Here is a 21104-nt window from a genome sequence, read left to right as displayed (position 1 = left end):
TATACAAAAAATAGTTGATTCTCTTGAGATATGTATTACACGCTTTCTTTTTGCTTCTCTATTCTATATCTCCTTCTTCTTAGTCTTGATACTTATATACTTTTTATAAATCTGCCCGTTATTTGAATTTTTTATTTTTCCGTTGGAGTGTAGATTTTTGACGCTGTAGATGGAGGCTTCGATCATGTTCATGCAGATCTTCTCATTTAATTCATTTGATCTTGCATTAAATGTTTGCTTGTATTCGTGGAGTCTCTTTGTGTAGTTGATTTCTTTGATTTCTGACTTCAATCATGATCTAGGTATATTTGTATTTCCTCATCAGTTTAGCAGCTACGGTGCTGTCTTTTTTTTTGAAAAGTAGATGTCCTTTCTCTAACGCACTCAGCTTTGACTTGTGAATGCATGTTTGCCCATTTTTTTTATTCATGTTGTTATCCTTTTGTGTTTCTTGTATAATTCCTTTCAATGTGATTAGTGGACTTCAGACGTGCTTCAATATTCTTGACATCGTCTAGTTACAAGATACTAAGTCTGATCTTGACTACCCTTTTCTTCTGAGTATGGAAATGATAACTTCGTCTTCTAGTTTATATTGGTTCTTTTTGATGGTCACTTTATGTCGATGTCTTGGCCAATTTTGCGTCTGATGCTTTGTCAAGCCAGATTATGCTTGAACATATTCCACTATTTGGACTTTTCGTTATCCAACTGAAACACTAATGCACATGTTAGTAATAACTATGTATTATATTTGTCATATTCAAAACATTGGTGGGATTGCGGATGCGCTTCGTCTGACTTAACAATCTTCCCCTTTTTGATGATGATAAATATAATCTATCAAGTTCATACATGTTTATACACATCAGGCATTTTGTATCAGACACAGAGCAAATATCATGAGGTATTATGAGGTTCCTGCCCCTAAGTTACTGTTCTCCCCCTTACTTGATGATTGGTTTAGTTTGATAGATTTTGTATTCTTTCTCTCCCCCTTTGTAATCAGCAAAAAGAAATAGTGGGTGAGAATGACATTCTAGTGATCATCTATCAATTCCATTCCTAGCCTATCTCTCGGCCAAACATATCTATCTTCTTGAAGGGGTTTGGTGAAGATATCAGCAAGTTGTTCTTCAGACTTAACATAAATCAGTTCAAATGTTCCTTTTTGCACATGATCTCTAATGAAGTGATGTTTAATCTCTATATGCTTAGTCCTAGAATGCAAAACAGGATTTTTAGAAATGTTAATAGCAGCAGTGTTATCGCTGTCGCCACCCGCCGAAATGGACCTTGGCATTCGCGACGATGGTCGGACTCTTTTTAATTTTTGAAAAGTGGTGGATTGTTAGAACGACTTATTCCCAAAACTGAGACCTCGTCGAACTAACAATTTTATTGAATGAGTCACCAATCCATGTTAATCTCAAGCGAGACCCTCCATGGATTAGTGGTTTTCGCAAAAGGTAGGGTTCTTGGAGTCGCCACCAATATTTTACTCAAAACTTTGGAAAAAGATTTAAGGCAATTGATTCTTTATAAATCAACCTTGGCCATTACAACCAGAGTTGGGTAAGGGAGTCGGTTACGTGCGGGGAAGGTGTTAGCACCCCACAACGCCCCATTAGGGTTCCCTATGACGGATTATTTTATAAATAACAGTGCAAAATTACTAAATTACCCCTATTTATTATAAACGATTATAAATTAAATATCTACATGATGACAAAATTAAATATGCGACAATCAGAAAGCAATAAAAGATGGGATTTTAAGAAAAACCTCTTGAAGCGTGCTTTTATATATCTAAACAGATCTTAGGAGGCTTTTTGGCGCTCCCTCCCACTACACGCTCGCTCGCTCCTTCCCTAAAAATTAATCTTTACTATGGAAATCAAAAAGATTTCCCTTCGACTAGTTCGAATTCTCAAGCTAAATGCTCAGAACTCAAGAACTTCGTCGGATCGGCTCTCGGAGAGAATTCTAGGGCAGAACACTGCTCAAAAACCCCAGAATACTCAAGAAGAGAGTCCAAGAAGTGTGGAAAAGTGTCAAATGACGTCCAAATGACGTCTTATTTATAGGGGTGAGGCGCAGTACGGCCCCTGGTGTCAATACGGCCCGTATTGAATTCAATACGGCCGTATTGAGTTTCAAAAACATCAATACGGCCGTATTGGTTTCAGTACGGCCGTATTGCAGTTCAAAAATGCAATACGGGCCGTACTGAGCTCCAAAGAGGCCGTATTGAGCTCCACTCCTCTCACTTTCTTATTTTTAGCTACTCTAAGACCTCTAAACCTACAGATAGTCATCCTATGGTCTTCTGGGAGTCCTTCTGGCTGACATTCGATTGATCTTTGATAGTCTTCGAGTCTTATTTCCGACCCGGACAATTTTAGGGGTCTACAGCTGCCCCCCCTTTACTTAGTCAAGCGGCTTTTTAGTGTACCGGTTGACAAGTAAAGGAGTTGACCCAATTGTCCGGGGAAAAGGCCATCCTTCCGACTTGTAGTGTCTTTCGGTGGAAAATTGCTGAGTAGCCTCTCCAGGTTGAGTACCGCCTCTCCAGGCTTTGCTTTGCTCGTCGCCCGAGCTGGAAGCTGCATACCTCCGTGCTTTTGGTCACTTCGGTAGCGTGAGTACCGCCTCTCCAGGCTCAACTTCACTCGACGCCCGAGCTGGAAGTTGTATGCCTCCGTGTTTTCGAACACTTTGGCAATGTGAGTACCGCCTCTCCAGGCCTTGCTTCGCTCGCCGCCCGAGCTGGAAGCTGCATACCTCCGTGCTTCTGAACACTTTGGTAGCGTGAGTACCGCCTCTCCAGGCTCAACTTCACTCGACGCCCGAGCTGGAAGTTGCATACCTCCGTGTTCTTGACAACCTCGGGGTAGCTGAGTACCGCCTCTCCAGGCTATACCAGCGTGTTCTTGACGACACTGGCAGTTGCATACCTCCGTGTTCTTGACAACCTCGGGGTAGCCGAGTACCGCCTCTCCAGGCTATACCAGCGTGTTCTTGACGACACTGGCAGTTGCATACCTCCGTGTTCTTGACAACCTCGGGGTAGCCGAGTACCGCCTCTCCAGGCTATACCAGCGTGTTCTTGACAACACTGGCAGTTGCATACCTCCGTGTTCTTGACAACCTCGGGGTAGCTGAGTACCGCCTCTTCAGGCTATACCAGCGTGTTCTTGACGACACTAGCAGTTGCATACCTCCGTGTTCTTGACAACCTCAGGGTAGCTGAGTACCGCCTCTCCAGGCTATACCAGCGTGTTCTTGACGACACTGGCAGTTGCATACCTCCGTGTTCTTGACAACCTCGGGGTAGCGTGAGTTTGCCCTCTCCAGGGATTTGTGATGATTTTGTCTCCACAGTCCACGATGCTGCTTCGACGATTGTTTTTTGATTTTTGTGCCACTGAGGGCTGGATAACGCAGGGATCCGTCTAGGGGATGTGCAGTTACTCATAGGTTCTTGTGTCCCAACTTTCCATTGCGTAGTTGGTGCCCACTGGGGAATTTCTGATTCCTTGGGGGTGCAGACACAAAGATGCTCTTTCTGATGTGAGCGGTGCCTTATGGTTGGCTGACGTCCTTTTGACGGTGGTGGAGTATCCCGGTTATCCTTATTTGGGTGACTCTTTTGATTTTCCAGTTTTTGTTGCCTCTGTGTAGGCTGTTATCCACTGAGGGATTTTGTCGTTGATTTTGATTAGCCTCTTCTGTTAGGCGGATTATCTTGACGTTTAATGATTGGCTCGATGCCGAACTCCGCTTGGGGAATGATTATTGATCTTTTCGATTTTTTCTCTTTTTGAAAGAGTGCCTCTGAGTAGGCGAATGATCTTGATGTTCAGTGTTCGGCTGAGTGCCGGATTCCGCTTGGGGAATGGTTATTGATGTTTTGGATTTTTCTTTTTTGGAGGAGTGCCTCTGAGTAGGCGAATGTGAATTGAGGATTTTATGTATCCCAGAGTATTATTTAGAAAGCCTCTGCAGGCTTAGCTTCACTCTTCGCTTGAGTTGGAAAGCTATCTTCCACTGAGGAAGTCTGAGTCCTTTGACTCGGATATTTCGTTTGGATGATCATTGCTTCCATTGGGGGATCTTACCGATCTTGCTTTGATAGCTCTTACTGGGGATTTGGTCCTAGAGTGCGAGCTGAGAAGTCTCTGGGGAGTATTATTTCGACAAGCCTCTCCAGGCTCAATTATTCTGTGTGATGAGAGAGTATTATTTCGGCAAGCCTTGTTGGTCCCTACGGTTAGAATCTAGAAGGGGGGGTTGAATAGATTCTATGTTATTTTTCCTTTTCTTCTTTGCTTTCTAAATCTTTACCAAACAAATCTTGATTTAAAACAAACCTTTAAACAAAAAAGGTAATTCAGAGTTATAAATGCACAGCTTATCCAACAAGATTTGAATAACAAGATATGTAAAGATTGAATTTATCAATTACCAAGAATCTTTAAAGTTCAGTTTCTGCAGATAATGTTTTTCTTCATACAACATTAATCATGAAACTTATACAGAATGTAAAGAGTGTAAGAGTTAAGAAAATCATGCACCAAGATATATACTGGTTCAGCCATCCAAAGGCCTACATCCAGTTTCAGATTTAGATACACCTCTAAATCCAGTCAAATCCACTATTGATATTCTTTACATGCACCCTGCACAAGCAATATCCAATCAATGAATTTAACAAGCAAATCTTGACACCTACAAGATTAACAAACCATTTCTTGACTCCACAAGAAACATATAACCCAAGAATATTGATCCCACAATATCCTACTTGAGAAAAACCTATCTCAAGATTTCTCTTTACACAACTCTTCCAGAGATTCTCTAATCTCAAGAGTTAAAACCATTCAAACAATAACAAAAGATCAGAAACGAGTACACCTGTTCGTGTAGATATGATCTTCAACAACGTAAACCAGTTTAGAATGAATTTTCTATATGAACTTCATCTTCTTGAATTGATCTTGCACACTTCTTTTTCCAAAAGTTGATTTTCAGCAGATATGTTCTTTCTTTCTTTTTCAGAAAATCTTTTTCTCTTTTGCAGTAATGTGTATTCTAAAAAAAGTCTCTCTTGTTCGTGTAAGTATTTCTCTTTTTTTCCGTGTGTGAAAATTCTCTTTTAAAAGCTTCAGTTTTAATCTTATTTAAAGATAATTTTCATGTGCAAGGAAACAGTTATTTCAGTTATATTCATAACGGAGATAATCTATTACCTGTGATGGTAATCTATTACCACGAGTTAGAATAACTGAACTAATTGTTTCAGCTCCTGTTTTAATCTATTACCTAACATGGTAATCGATTAACACGATGCCAAAATAACACAAAACTCACATTTGGAACAGAGGTAATCGATTACTTTAAAGAGGTAATCGATTAACACGATCCTTTTTCCTCTTGAAATCATCAGAATCAGTTTGGTAATCTATTACCACACATGGTAATCGATTATTCCAGTATCAATCAGTTTTTCAACATGAGTCAGGTAATCTATTACCAGTTCAGGTAATCTATTCCTTAACTCAGAAAATTTCTGATGTTTTCAAGTTTTCATTTAAAGTCTCAAACACTCAGTAAATTAATACTTCATGTTCTCAACAATGAATGAAATAAGAAAAATGAGTATTATGATATTTTCACCTTCATGTTAATTACTAATTTTTAACACATAACAAACAAACACATACAAGCCTAATCTTTTAAACAAACAATACATTATCCTTTTGACATAGGCTTAAAATAAAAAGCAACATGAGCAAAACATCAAAACTAAAACTTCTAGGGAACATCTTCCAGATGTAGATTCTTCAATCTTCAACAATCTCCCCCTTTTTGGTTTTGATGAGCCAAACTCTTCATGTTGACTTTCACAATCATCATGTTGTTTTGTTTCACTTGTTTGTTTGAAATTTGAACTTGAATTTGAACCTGCATATGTCTAGAACAAAAACTTCCATACAAAGCATTATGCAGTTCTATTTCCATTTCTTTCTTATACAATACATAAACAACCATATAAACATTTAATCAGTTTCTCATGAATTTCTCCCCCTGTTTGGCTTAACCAAACCAAAAAAAAACAGAGTAAACAGAGAAATAACATGATACTTATGCAACAAAAACAACAAGCACTTAATAAGACTTTCATCATATAAGCATTAAAAATGTTCAGAAGCATACAAATACTACAACTATTACAAACTTTAAGTCTGAAATATAAATCAAAGTATTTATGCAGAACAAATTAAAATGCAGTGCCTAAAATGTAATGCATAACTAAAGTTCTTCAGGGTAGGGTATGTTCATCGCATCCAGTCGTTCAGATATAGATTCAAAACAAGCCTTCAGCTCTTGATAATCTCTTCTCTGAGTTTCTCTGATGTCATCTAGCTTTGCCAGAACAGATAGCTCAAAAGTAGAAAGAGGCTTGGGCTCTTCAGCACCTTCCTCTTCTTCAGTTTGAACTTCAGGTTGAGACGGCTCTGTAGTCTCAGCAGTAGGAACATCTTCCTTTGCTATCCAACCAGCATCTGTTTTCACTAGCTTCATCATTTTCAGAGCTCTATCCTTGATATCATGAACATCTCTGGTGACCTCTCTTGCTTCACCAGTTAAGGGAACTTTATAGAACACCAATACCTTGCTTATGAACACAGCATATGGACACTTGCAGTCCATTAACCTCCTTGTCTTTAGCATTATGTCTTCTACCACATATACCCAATCAACTTGAATGTTGTTCTTAAAAGCTGCGAGCAGTGCCATATCTTCTTCACTGATTTGTGCGTGATTGCTCCCCCTTGCTGCCAGAATCCAGACAATTACATAATGTAGGAGTCTATCTTCCATTCGTAGACCTCCAGCATTATATGTAATTTTCCTCTTTTCTTTTCTTTTGTATTCTTTATTAGCCTCCCAGGCTGAAACATCCCTCAGCATACTCATAAAAAACGTATCTTTATCTATTGAGAAATTTTTCATCTTTAATTCATTGAAGGTAGGTTTAATACCATTTCTGGTTAATCCACCAATCTTCAAAAATACATCAGCAGATAGAGTAACTTTTATTCCTTTAACTTCTGAAACCAAAGCACCATTTTCATCTCTTCCCAAATTTGAGTAAAAGACCCTAACAAGATCAGGGTAGTACAGTCCACTTAACCCAACAAATTTGCTAACTCCTTGACTAGATAACAGAGTAGGAAATGTAAAACCTTGCTCTATAAGCCAAGACGAGTAGAGTACCTTTGGAGCCACAATGTCTTTGCAAGCAAAAGACTCATTGAAAGTTTCCTCTTGAGACTTCCTTGTGAACCACGAATGAGAATATTCTTCTTCAGGTTCTGGACGAGAGGACTCTTGTTTCTTCTTTTTAGATGTACCTTGACCTTGAGTAGTAGGACGAGGGTAATCTCTGTTGGCTATGTGCTTTACACGCTTTCCTTTGCCAAGACTTTCCATGAATGGGGCTTAGGGTTAGGTTTTGAAATAGATTTTGAGATAGAAAAGGGAACCAGGGGTTTCGTTCGTTTTAGTTTGAAGTAAAAATGGAGAGAGTTTTGAATTAATTTGAATTCGAAACAGATTTAAAGAGGGTTTTTGAGTACAAAAAAACAGGGGTTCGCGTCAGGTAATCGATTAACCCAGTTGGTAATCGATTATCTCGCAACTGAAACAGGGTAATTATGCAAGTGAGTGAGTGGTAATCGATTAACCCGATAGGTAATCGATTATCACAGTGAAATGTGTGCAGATACAGGGCATACTGTGTTTTGTGTGATTTCCTATTATGAGTGCACATACATCAAGTTTAAACCTATAAGTGCTTAGCAATTTCATGCATATTCACACAATCATACTTTAATTATGAGATTTAGGATAGATTGGACTCACTAATGATACCAAGATTGGTTCTTAGCTTGAAAAATCTTTCCTTTGGTAGAGGCTTTGTAAAGATGTCAGCAAGTTGATCTTCTGACATTATGAATTTGATGTCACAGTCTCCTTTCTCTACATGATCTCTGATAAAGTGATGTCTAACTTCAATGTGCTTAGTTCTTGAGTGTAGAATAGGATTCCTTGAAATGTTAATTGCACTTGTGTTGTCACACTTCAGTGGTATGTGATCAATCTTCAATCCAAAGTCTTGAAGTTGATGTTTAAACCAAATTGACTGAGCACAGCAGCTTCCAGCAGCTATATACTCAGCTTCAGCAGTTGAGAGTGCTACACAAGCTTGTTTCTTGCTCTGCCACGATATGAGACATTCTCCAAACGTGTGGCACGTTCCACTTGTACTTTTCCTATCCAATTTACAACCAGCAAAATCGGAGTCAGAGTAACCAGTTAAAGATGGAGAAGTACCTTTAGGATACCACAATCCAACATTGATTGTGCCTTTCAAATACTTCAGTATTTTCTTTACAGCCTTCAGATGTGATTCCTTTGGTTTTGATTGGAATCTAGCACATACACATACACTGTACATGATGTCAGGTCTGCTAGCTGTTAGATACAGAAGAGATCCAATGATCCCTCTATACATTGATTCTTCAACATCTTTTCCTGCAATATCACTATCTAGATAACAATTAGTAGACATAGGAGTATTTGATATCTTACAATTCTCCATATCAAATTTCTTTAACAGTTCTTTGCTATATTTAGTTTGATGTAGAAAAATTCCATTTTCCATTTGTTTGACTTGTAGTCCTAGGAAGAAGCTTAATTCTCCCATCATAGACATATCAAACTCCTTCTGCATATTGGAAACAAATTCTCCACAAAGAGATTGGTTAGTTGATCCAAATATTATATCATCAACATAAATCTGAATCAGCAGAATATCTTTTGATTTTCTCTTTATGAAAAGAGTTTTATCAACATTACCTCTTTGAAAGTCATAAGTTAGTAGAAACTTACTCAGCCTTTCATACCATTTCCTTGGAGCTTGTTTCAGTCTATACAAAGCTTTCTTGAGCTTGTAAACATGCTTAGGTAATTTGCAGTCAACAAAACCAGGTGGTTGAGCTACATAAACTTCTTCATCAATTAAACCATTTAAAAATGCACTTTTCACATCCATTTGATATAGTTTGAAATCAAACACACAAGCAAATGCAAGTAAAAGCCTAACAGCTTCTAATCTAGCAACTGGAGCATATGTTTCACCAAAGTCTATACCTTCCTGTTGATTGTATCCTTTGGCTACTAATCTAGCTTTATTTTTAACTATAACACCTTCTTCATTTAGTTTGTTTCTGAAAACCCATTTTGTACCAATGACATTCATATTCTTATTGAAAGGAACTAAAATCCAAACATCATTTCTTTTGAATTGATTCAGTTCATCATGCATGGCCATTATCCAGAATTCATCTTTTAATGCATGTTCCACACATAATGGTTCAATTTGAGAAACAAATGCCATATCATCACTTAGAAGATTAAAAGAGTGTCTAGTAGAAACTCCCTTATTTATATCTCCAAGAATGTTATCCAGAGATAGATCTTTGGGTTTCCTCCATTCTTTGGGTAGTGATGTGTCTTCAGATGGTGTTTTCTGCTGTAGTTCCAGTTTTTCTTCTTCTTGTGTAATACTGTCACCTATCTCATCTTCATCATTAAGAGATTTTCCTTTTTCAAGGATGTTAGTTTCATCAAAAGTAACATGTATAGATTCTTCAACAGATAAGGTACTTTTGTTAAAGACTCTATATGCTTTGCTAATTGCAGAATATCCAATAAAAACTCCTTCATCAGCCTTAGCATCAAATTTTCCAAGAGTGTCTTTTCCATTATTCAGAACAAAACACTTACAGCCAAACACTTTAAAATGTGAAATGTCAGGCTTTCTTCCTTTGTAAAGCTCATATGGTGTTTTCTTTAAAATAGGTCTAATCAAGATTCTATTTAGAACATAGCATGCAGTGCTTACTGCATCAGCCCAAAAGTATTTTGGTAAACCATTTTCATTTAACATGGCTCTTGCTAGCTCTATTAGAGATCTATTTTTCCTCTCTACAACTCCATTTTGTTGAGGAGTTCTAGGGACAGAAAAATTGTGATTAATACCATTTTCTTCACAAAAAGTTTGAAAAGATTCATTTTGAAATTCACCACCATGATCACTTCGCAAAGATTTAATTTTCAAGTCCTTTTCATTCTGAATTCTTTTTGAAATGATTCTAAAGGCTTTAAAAGCATTGTCTTTATGGGATATAAATGCAACCCATGTGAATCTGGAGTAGTCATCAATGAGAACTAAAGCATAAGTGTTTCCACCTAGACTTTTGGTTCTTGATGGTCCAAAGAGATCCATGTGCAAAAGTTCCAGCGGTCTAGAGGTTGACATAACTTTCTTTGATTTAAAAGAAGCTCTAGTCTGCTTTCCCTTTTGACATGTATCACAAAGTCCTTGTTTAGAGAACTTGATCTTTGGAAGACCACTAACAAGATCTTTAGATGCAAGTCTATTTAACTGATCTGCATTTATATGTGCAATGCGTCTATGCCATAACCATGTTATATTATCATGTGATGTGAGACAAGAATTGGATGATGAATGCTCTAAGTCTAAGATGTATATGTTATTGACTCTTTTTCCTATAAGCAGGACTTCATTTGATTCCTTATCACAAACCATACAGCATTGATTATTAAAAGAGATGTTGTAATTTTTGTCACAAAGCTGGCTAATACTAAGCAGGTTATATTTGAGACCTTCTACATACAGGACATTTTCAATGAGAGTATTGGAATTGTTACCAACACTGCCTGAGCCTAGTATTCTGCCTTTGTTGTTATCTCCATATGTTACAGATCCTCCTTCTTTTTCCTGTAATGAGATAAATTTGCTTTTATCTCCTGTCATGTGTCTTGAGCAGCCGCTGTCTAAGTACCACATTGATTGCTTTGCTCTCAAGCACACCTGCAGCACAAGTTATTCAATTTGATTTTGGTACCCAATGGATCTTGGGTCCTGGAGAATCAGTGAGTACATAATCTAATTTCTTAATCCATTTATATTTTCCACTAGGAATGCTAAATTTCCTTATCATGCATCTGTAGTAGTTATGACCAGATTTCATACAATAGTTACATGAGTGGGAATTAATGGATTTCATAACATTAACATTCTGTTTTTCTTTATCCTTTGCTTTTAATGCAGCATACAATGTTTCACAGTTCTCACATGGTGACTTTAGTTTAGAGATATCTGAAAGTAGTTTCCTGTTATCATTCTCTAAATCAGAAATTTTATCTCTCATGTGTGTCATTTTCTTTTTGTAAACATTATTTGATTTTTCTAATTTCTTTGCTTCAGCATACAGTTCAGCAAATGCATTTTGCAATTCATCATACGAGTCAATAGATGAGTCAGAATCATATACCTCATAATCTGAATTATGTTTGGTCATGAGACAGAGATTTGCTTCCTGATCCTCATCACTATCACTTGAAGTTGTTGAGGCATTCTCTTCCCATGCTATGTATGCTTTCTTTTTCTTTGATCTGAACTTTTGTTTCGTCTCCTCATTCTTTTTCAGGCTTGGACAGTCAGCTCTCATGTATCCAGCTTTTCCACATTCAAAACATTTGAACTTTGGAGATGAGTTTTCATTCTTCTTGAAGGATTTCTTCTGACTGGAGAATCTCTTATTGTTGTTCTTCCTTCTCATGAATTTTCTGAAATTCTTCACCATTAGATTTAATTCTTCTTGTTCAGAACTTTCATTGCTGCTATCCTCTTCATCACTTGAGGATTCTTTTACCTTTAAGGCCAGACCTTTTGCCTTTTTATCTTTTTGTTCTTCATCAGCAATCCTTGACAGATCCATCTCATATTCTCTTAGCTTTCCAAATAACTCAGCACTTGTCATCTGAGCTAAGTTCTTTGACTCTGTAATTGCTGTGACAGTTGGTTGCCATCTTCTGTTTAGTGACTTCAGGATTTTGACATTTACTTCTTCTTCCACGAAGTCTTTCCCTAATCCTTTTAGGTGATTTATTATGTGAATGAACCTCTTTTGCATATCCATGACAGTTTCACCTTGATTCATTCTGAAGGTTTCATATTCCTGAATGAGTGTGTTCTTTCTAGCTCTTCTCACTTCTGGAGTTCCTTCATGTGTTACTTGGATTAAATCCCAAGCTTCCTTTGCTGTAGAACAAGCTGAAATTCTAAAAAATTCATCAGAATTTAGTGCAGAATGTATGATATTTAAAGCTTTTGCATCATTCTCTGCTCTTCTAATTTCACTTTGATCCCAGCTATCATATGGTTTCTCAATTTCTTTTCCTCCCTCTATCTTAGTGGGTATTTTGTAATCTGTGATTACAGCCTGCCAAATATTTCTATGAACAGATTCCATGAAAATTTTCATTCTAACTTTCCAAAAGGGATAGTTATCTCCACAAAACAATGGGGGTCTGTTTATAGAAGCACCTTCAGCAAACGGTAATTGATTACCAGCCATCTAACCTTTCTAAAGATCTAGTCTTGAATGTTTTACAAGATACAGCTCTGGTACCAATTGTTGGTCCCTACGGTTAGAATCTAGAAGGGGGGGTTGAATAGATTCTATGTTATTTTTCCTTTTCTTCTTTGCTTTCTAAATCTTTACCAAACAAATCTTGATTTAAAACAAACCTTTAAACAAAAAAGGTAATTCAGAGTTATAAATGCACAGCTTATCCAACAAGATTTGAATAACAAGATATGTAAAGATTGAATTTATCAATTACCAAGAATCTTTAAAGTTCAGTTTCTGCAGATAATGTTTTTCTTCATACAACATTAATCATGAAACTTATACAGAATGTAAAGAGTGTAAGAGTTAAGAAAATCATGCACCAAGATATATACTGGTTCAGCCATCCAAAGGCCTACATCCAGTTTCAGATTTAGATACACCTCTAAATCCAGTCAAATCCACTATTGATATTCTTTACATGCACCCTGCACAAGCAATATCCAATCAATGAATTTAACAAGCAAATCTTGACACCTACAAGATTAACAAACCATTTCTTGACTCCACAAGAAACATATAACCCAAGAATATTGATCCCACAATATCCTACTTGAGAAAAACCTATCTCAAGATTTCTCTTTACACAACTCTTCCAGAGATTCTCTAATCTCAAGAGTTAAAACAATTCAAACAATAACAAAAGATCAGAAACGAGTACACCTGTTCGTGTAGATATGATCTTCAACAACGTAAACCAGTTTAGAATGAATTTTCTATATGAACTTCATCTTCTTGAATTGATCTTGCACACTTCTTTTTCCAAAAGTTGATTTTCAGCAGATATGTTCTTTCTTTCTTTTTCAGAAAATCTTTTTCTCTTTTGCAGTAATGTGTATTCTAAAAAAAGTCTCTCTTGTTCGTGTAAGTATTTCTCTTTTTTTCCGTGTGTGAAAATTCTCTTTTAAAAGCTTCAGTTTTAATCTTATTTAAAGATAATTTTCATGTGCAAGGAAACAGTTATTTCAGTTATATTCATAACGGAGATAATCTATTACCTGTGATGGTAATCTATTACCACGAGTTAGAATAACTGAACTAATTGTTTCAGCTCCTGTTTTAATCTATTACCTAACATGGTAATCGATTAACACGATGCCAAAATAACACAAAACTCACATTTGGAACAGAGGTAATCGATTACTTTAAAGAGGTAATCGATTAACACGATCTTTTTTCCTCTTGAAATCATCAGAATCAGTTTGGTAATCTATTACCACACATGGTAATCGATTATTCCAGTATCAATCAGTTTTTCAACATGAGTCAGGTAATCTATTACCAGTTCAGGTAATCTATTCCTTAACTCAGAAAATTTCTGATGTTTTCAAGTTTTCATTTAAAGTCTCAAACACTCAGTAAATTAATACTTCATGTTCTCAACAATGAATGAAATAAGAAAAATGAGTATTATGATATTTTCACCTTCATGTTAATTACTAATTTTTAACACATAACAAACAAACACATACAAGCCTAATCTTTTAAACAAACAATACATTATCCTTTTGACATAGGCTTAAAATAAAAAGCAACATGAGCAAAACATCAAAACTAAAACTTCTAGGGAACATCTTCCAGATGTAGATTCTTCAATCTTCAACAAGCCTCTCCAGGCTCAGTTATTCTGTACAATGCGGTTGATTTTCTGAATCTCTGTCTTTTTTGTTGATTTCTGTATTTTTGCCTTTTTCTGTCGGCTGCCGTCATACACAAGCAATTTTTCCTATTTTTCTATTTTATGCGGTTGCCTCATGATAAGGTCTTTGAATGTGCAACTAATGTGTGTGTGATGCATAAAATGCAAGTTTAATTATTTTGTTAATGTTTTTAGAAAAATGAATGGCTCTCCCTATCCTCCTTTTCTTGGAGGAATTTCTGTCGTCGACGTGAGGGAAGATTTTTGTGAGCCTTTTTCGCAGGAGATTACGGATTTTATAGGAACCCCTCCAACTTTCTTTATTGACCGATTATTAAAGGAATTTCATACAATTTTTAAGAAACACCAATTTAGAGGCATAATCACATGGTCAAGAGAGAAGAGAAATGAATAGATATTTTATTGATATTCACAAATGTTTTTACAGAAAGATATACAAAAGGAATTTCTGAAGAATGGCTGGCCAGGGTAGGCTATATACATCAGGCTTAACAATTAGATCTGTAATTGTTGCTCTTACGTTCCCCTAATTGCTTCGGGTGAGATGCCTGAGCCAGGAGTGTAGATACTGCAAGACGCTTACTTCTAGAAGATAATCACTTGAACCGCCTTTCGGTTTTCGATTCAAGTGATCGTTGCTTGCTTTGTTTTTGTGTCTTATTCTTTTGCCCCTAATTTTTGCCTAGGACGTATCCTAGCGGGGATAAATTTGCCTTTGTTTTGCCTAGTACCCTTGTACTGGCGGGCTTTTTATTTTGCCCTAACTTTTGCCTAGGACGCCCTTTTCGGGTTTTCATCCTAGCGGGCCTATGCAAGCAACGTCTTCAAGCATAGCACTTCTTTACCACGTCAGCGTTGACTGGGTATCGAAGTTCTTCTCCATCCATGTCTGTGAGGATCAATGCTCCTCCTGAGAAGGCTCGCTTTACCACGTATGGTCCTTCGTAATTCGGGGCCCACTTTCCGATTTTGTCCTTTTGAACTGGTAGCAACTTCTTCATTACCAACTCTCCCTCATGGTAGACTCGAGGGTGGACTTTCTTGTCAAAAGCCTTTTTTGATCTTCCTCTGATAGGCTTTGACCATGGCATATGGCGTTCAGCCGTTTCTCTTTCATAAGGTTGAACTGGTCGTATCGGCTTTGAACCCATTCTGCCTCAGAAAGTTTTGCTTCCATGATTACCCTTAGAGAAGGTATTTCGACTTCGACGGGTAGAACTGCCTCCATCCCATAGACAAGGGAGAATGGAGTAGCTCCTGTAGATGTGCGTACTGAAGTCCTATAACCATGAAGAGCGAAGGGTAACATCTCGTGCCAGTCTTTAAATGAGACAACCATCTTTTGCACTATTTTCTTGATGTTCTAATTGGTTGCCTCGACTGCCCCATTTATCTTCGGCCGATATGGGGAAGAGTTGTGGTGTTGGATCTTGAATTCTTGGCACAGTTCTTCCACCATTTTATTACTCAGATTAGATCCATTTTCAGTGATGATTTATTTCTCCATGCTTCCACCAGATTATTCTAAAATCGTTTGGGACAAGAGAGAAAAGGAAGGAAAGATATTTTTGTTCTGAAGTTTGTGTGTTAGAGGGGATTTATTTTTCAAAAATGGTTTTTGTAAGGATGGTTGGCCAAGGTAGGCTTATGTGTTTAGGCTTGTTTGATTAAACACTTATGAAGTTAAGAAAATCTTTGTTTATTGACGTTGTGATTTGACAACTTAGATAGCTTCCCTTGAACCTTTCTTGAATTCGGCTCGTGGTACCATCATGGATTTTTTTTTTTTTTATTGTCCTTGTTTTTGCCTAAAACACCCTTTTGTGGCGTTTTAGAGGACTTTTGTTTTTTGTTCATTTTTGCAACCCTAACTTTTGCCTAGGTCACCCTTTTGTGGGATTCCTAGCGGGTCTTTTGCTCTTATTTTTGCGCAGCCCCTTTTTTGGGTTTTCTGCCGAGCTTCTTTTATTTTAAAGGATTTCTTTTTATCCATGATGGCACTTGTCGAGGCCAAGGGAAGGTGCTCCAAGTTGTCACACACACTTCCACATAAAAATGATGCGGGTTTATTATTATTAAGATGATTTTAACCTCATTCATGTTTATTCAAACAGGGTTAAAAATAATGTGGTTTAGAATTTTATTATAAGCAAGAAAAGAAGCAATGAGAAAGAATAAAGAATGATTTTATTATAATCATAGCGGAAACATGTGTCCTTATTTCATCACTGACATGGGTCCCAATGTTGATCTCTTTTTTTCTCTTGGCCTTGCCCCAAATTCACGGTCTCCAATTTTTCTTGATGCGGTTGGAGTAGACGAGCTTCTTAATCTAGCAGTCTTTGCAGATTCGGAGAGATGGTTTTCTTATCACTGTCTTACTCAACCCATTCATCCTCAACTTTCGGATCCCGGTCAGAGCGAACAATTACAGACATAATTATTTTATTGGTTCTGTTTAGGTTTAGAATTATTAATGTTAATGAGAGAAAGAGGGAAAAGAACAAATGAGAAAATGATGTGTGAAAAATGCCTCTTTATTGATATGTATAAAAACTATACAAAAAACCCTTATTTACATGAAAAGGATCTCATGATTTCGGGTACTGATCATGAGTCCCATAAGAAAAATATGGAGGGGCCCTATCGTGGCTTGATCTTCTCTCTACTCCTGCTTCGGCAGAGGATTCTTGCTCACGTCGGGCGCTGTCGAATCGAAGGTTACCCACCCGGCATCAATAAGGTCTTGGACCTTGTATTTGAGAGCCTTACAGTTCTCCGTTGAATGTCCTGGTGCCCCCGAGTGGTATAGGCATTTATCTTGTGGTTTGTACCACTCGGGATAAGGTGGATCCATCTTCCTTGGTGGAACGTAAGCTAGAAGTTGAGCTTCCACTAGCTTCGGCAGGAGGTCGCTATATGTGGTCGGAAGTTTATCAAGCTTCCTCACAGGGTTATACTGTGACTTTCCTGACTTCGAAGTGGAAGAAGAAGAAGAAATGGTTATGGCGTTGACTCCTCCCTCCTTCTTCTTCCCGAAGGTCTTCTTAGCTTCGAATGATTGGGAGGGCTTAGCTAGCTTCCCACTTTTCAGCCCTTCTTCCACCCTTTCTCCAACGGTGATGATGTCCGAGAAGAGTGTTGTCGTGTTCCCTATCATTTTGTCATAATAGGGACCGGTCAACGAGTTTATGAACAAGGACACCGTCTCCTTATCCGACAGCGGGGGTTCTATTTGTGCCGCCAACTCCCTCCATCGTTGGGCGTACGCCTTGAAGGATTCCTCATTATTCTTGCTCAAGGCTTGAAGATCGGACCTATCGGGTGTTAGGTCGATGTTATACTTATAGCGCTTGAGAAAGGCGTCGGCCAACTGCCTCCATGTGCACACTTGACTTCCATCCAGCTGCATATACCAGTTGAGCGCAGTGTCAGCCAAGCTCTCTTGGAAGCAATGGATTAAGAGCTTTTCATTGGTAGCATATGCAGCCATTTTTCGGCAATACATGGTGAGATGACTTTTGGGGCAAGTCGATCCCACATATTTTGGGAAATCTGGCACTTTAAATTTGGGAGGGAATTGGATGTCCCTCACCAAGCACATGTCGGCGGCATCTTTGATGTCAAAATCATGCCCCTCCATAGCCCTTAGCCGATCCTCAAGAGCATGGAATTGTTCCTTTGAAACCTCGGGCTCTTTAATCATGATCCCCGCCCCAAGGGGTACAGCTCGTGGAGGTTCTTCCTCGTGCTCCTCCTCCTCATGATGATGGGATTCATGGTCACTGTGGTGAGACCCATGTACATTATGATGACGCATGAGCTCCATCATTTGCGCCATTTGTTCTTTGAGTTGTGAGAGCTCGGCTGTAAGCTTCTTATTTTGGTCCTCCAGCGCTTCCATCTTCTTGATTTTCTGCACGCGTGTGAGGACAGAGAGATGACCAGCCACTTTCTAAAATGAATGCTTAATTAGTTTATTTTATGGAATGAATACGCTCTTAACATGAGCTTGATAACCCTCCATTTTTATGATCCCTCCCCAACGGAGAATCTCGATAATTATGGGTCTCTTTTACTCATGTCAAGAGGTATTGGTGAACCTAGAATGCATGGTTTATGAGGATGCATGATGTCTTATTGGTAATGATGTACATGCTCCTCACTTTTATTATATTTCCACACATGGTCTTTCCTCTTATGTCATGGTATTTTCATGCATGGGGATTATTCTTTAGACCTTATCACGAGGTTTTATTAATGCACAAACAATATCACATAAACCTATACACAAACAATTCACTCATCCACGAACAGTCACGAGCGAATCACGAGGTAGGGGTATCCTGCAGAAAAGTGCATATTCAAGGAGGTTCTAACTGTTCTCACTGGTCTGAGGCCCCCAAGGTGCCCCCATTATAGGGACCCAATTCCTCTTGTCGTAAGTCGATGGAAAGCTCCAACGAACTGTCGGACTCAAGTTCATGGTTATCACCTTGAGTGATGCTTTCCGACAACGGTCTACGGGCACCTATAGACCCATTCGACAACCGGCCGTACTAACATCCACTCCCTATGGCTTTCCACTCATGCCCCCGGGTATAGAGGGAACTGTTGTGTGCAAAGGTTTGTGTGCAGTTTTTATTTCAAACAATTGCAAAAATTTAAACATTCAACAGTTATTAAAAGCCAATTAGATAAAACATATTATCATACAAGCGAGGGGTAATGAAGTAATTTTAGACTATCATTTTAGAAATAATCCATCACTAAATGGGACTGACTCTCGAGGCTTCCCCAGTGGAGTCGCCATCTGTCGCCACCCGCCGAAACGGACCTTGGCATTCGCGACGATGGTCGGACTCTTTTTAATTTTTGAAAAGTGGTGGATTGTTAGAACGACTTATTCCCAAAACTGAGACCTCGTCGAACTAACAATTTTATTGAATGAGTCACCAATCCATGTTAATCTCAAGCGAGACCCTCCATGGATTAGTGGTTTTCGCAAAAGGTAGGGTTCTTGGAGTCGCCACCAATATTTTACTCAAAACATTGGAAAAAGATTTAAGGCAATTGATTCTTTATAAATCAACCTTGGCCATTACAACCAGAGTTGGGTAAGGGAGTCGGTTACGTGCGGGGAAGGTGTTAGCACCCCACAACGCCCCATTAGGGTTCCCTATGACGGATTATTTTATAAATAACAGTGCAAAATTACTAAATTACCCCTATTTATTATAAACGATTATAAATTAAATATCTACATGATGACAAAATTAAATATGCGACAATCAGAAAGCAATAAAAGAAGGGATTTTAAGAAAAACCTCTTGAAGCGTGCTTTTATATATCTAAACAGATGTTAGGAGGCTTTTTGGCGCTCCCTCCCACTACACGCTCGCTCGCTCCTTCCCTAAAAATTAATCTTTACTATGGAAATCAAAAAGATTTCCCTTCGACTAGTTCGAATTCTCAAGCTAAATGCTCAGAACTCAAGAACTTCGTCGGATCGGCTCTCGGAGAGAATTCTAGGGCAGAACACTGCTCAAAAACCCCAGAATACTCAAGAAGAGAGTCCAAGAAGTGTGGAAAAGTGTCAAATGACGTCCAAATGACGTCTTATTTATAGGGGTGAGGCGCAGTACGGCCCCTGGTGTCAATACGGCCCGTATTGAATTCAATACGGCCGTATTGAGTTTCAAAAACATCAATACGGCCGTATTGGTTTCAGTACGGCCGTATTGCAGTTCAAAAATGCAATACGGGCCGTACTGAGCTCCAAAGAGGCCGTATTGAGCTCCACTCCTCTCACTTTCTTATTTTTAGCTACTCTAAGACCTCTAAACCTACAGATAGTCATCCTATGGTCTTCTGGGAGTCCTTCTGGCTGACTTTCCATTGATCTTTGATAGTCTTCGAGTCTTATTTCCGACCCGGAGAATTTTAGGGGTCTACAATCGCATAGTACAGGAATACAACTTTCGTAAATGTCATAGTCTTCTAGTTGATGTTTGATCCATAGTAGTTGCGTGAGACATTATCCTGCGGCAACATACTCAGATCCAGAACCAGAACGGCCTGTTCTGGGTCAATAATTTGTTCTTTAAAACCACATCCGGAACGACCCATTCCCAAAGTGGAACAGCCCGTTCTGGGTTTAAATTTTACCCATGCATGCTTGAGTTGGAACAGCCCATTCCCAAAGTGGAACAGCCCGTTCCGGGGCTATGAAAATCCAGAATTATTAATTAATAAATAAATAAATAACATATATATATATATATTTATATAAAATTAAAATAAAATATCAATACAATTTAAAACATGATTTTCTTCAAATAATAATTATAACTAAATATCATAATTAATAATATTATAAAAAATAATTTTCATAAATGATTATTATTAAAAACCTTTAAAAATTCAATCAAACCCATTTAATTAATCAAAATAATTATAAGGAAATAATCTTCATAAATATAAAAATAAATAATAATTATTCGTAGTATTAGTAGAAAAATTCGGGGTGTTACAATTCTCCCCTCCTTTTAAAAATTTCGTCCCCGAAATTACCTGAAACAAATAAAAATGGATATGCCTCCTGCATTTGACTTTCTAATGTTTCACCTTAGACTTTTGGAATACTACACACGAGTCCACAAATTCCTCACTCCTCTCTTCACCTTAGACCACCACGCTTCCGCTACGCCACTCTCATACATCCTCCTAAGGTCCTAATCCATCTTAATAGCTCCTAAGTGAATACTAAGAGTACTTTTATTGTCTTCTTGTAAGATCATCTTCCTTAATTTGGGATTATTAGGCACATAGATTCTATCTTGAAACCACAAAACACCATCAACTTTCACTCG

This window comes from Cajanus cajan, chromosome 2 (assembly GCF_000230855.2).
Source record: "Cajanus cajan strain Asha chromosome 2, NIPB_CcT2T_4, whole genome shotgun sequence".
Classification (NCBI taxonomy): domain Eukaryota; kingdom Viridiplantae; phylum Streptophyta; class Magnoliopsida; order Fabales; family Fabaceae; genus Cajanus; species Cajanus cajan.
Note: the sequence above shows the minus strand (reverse complement) of the source record.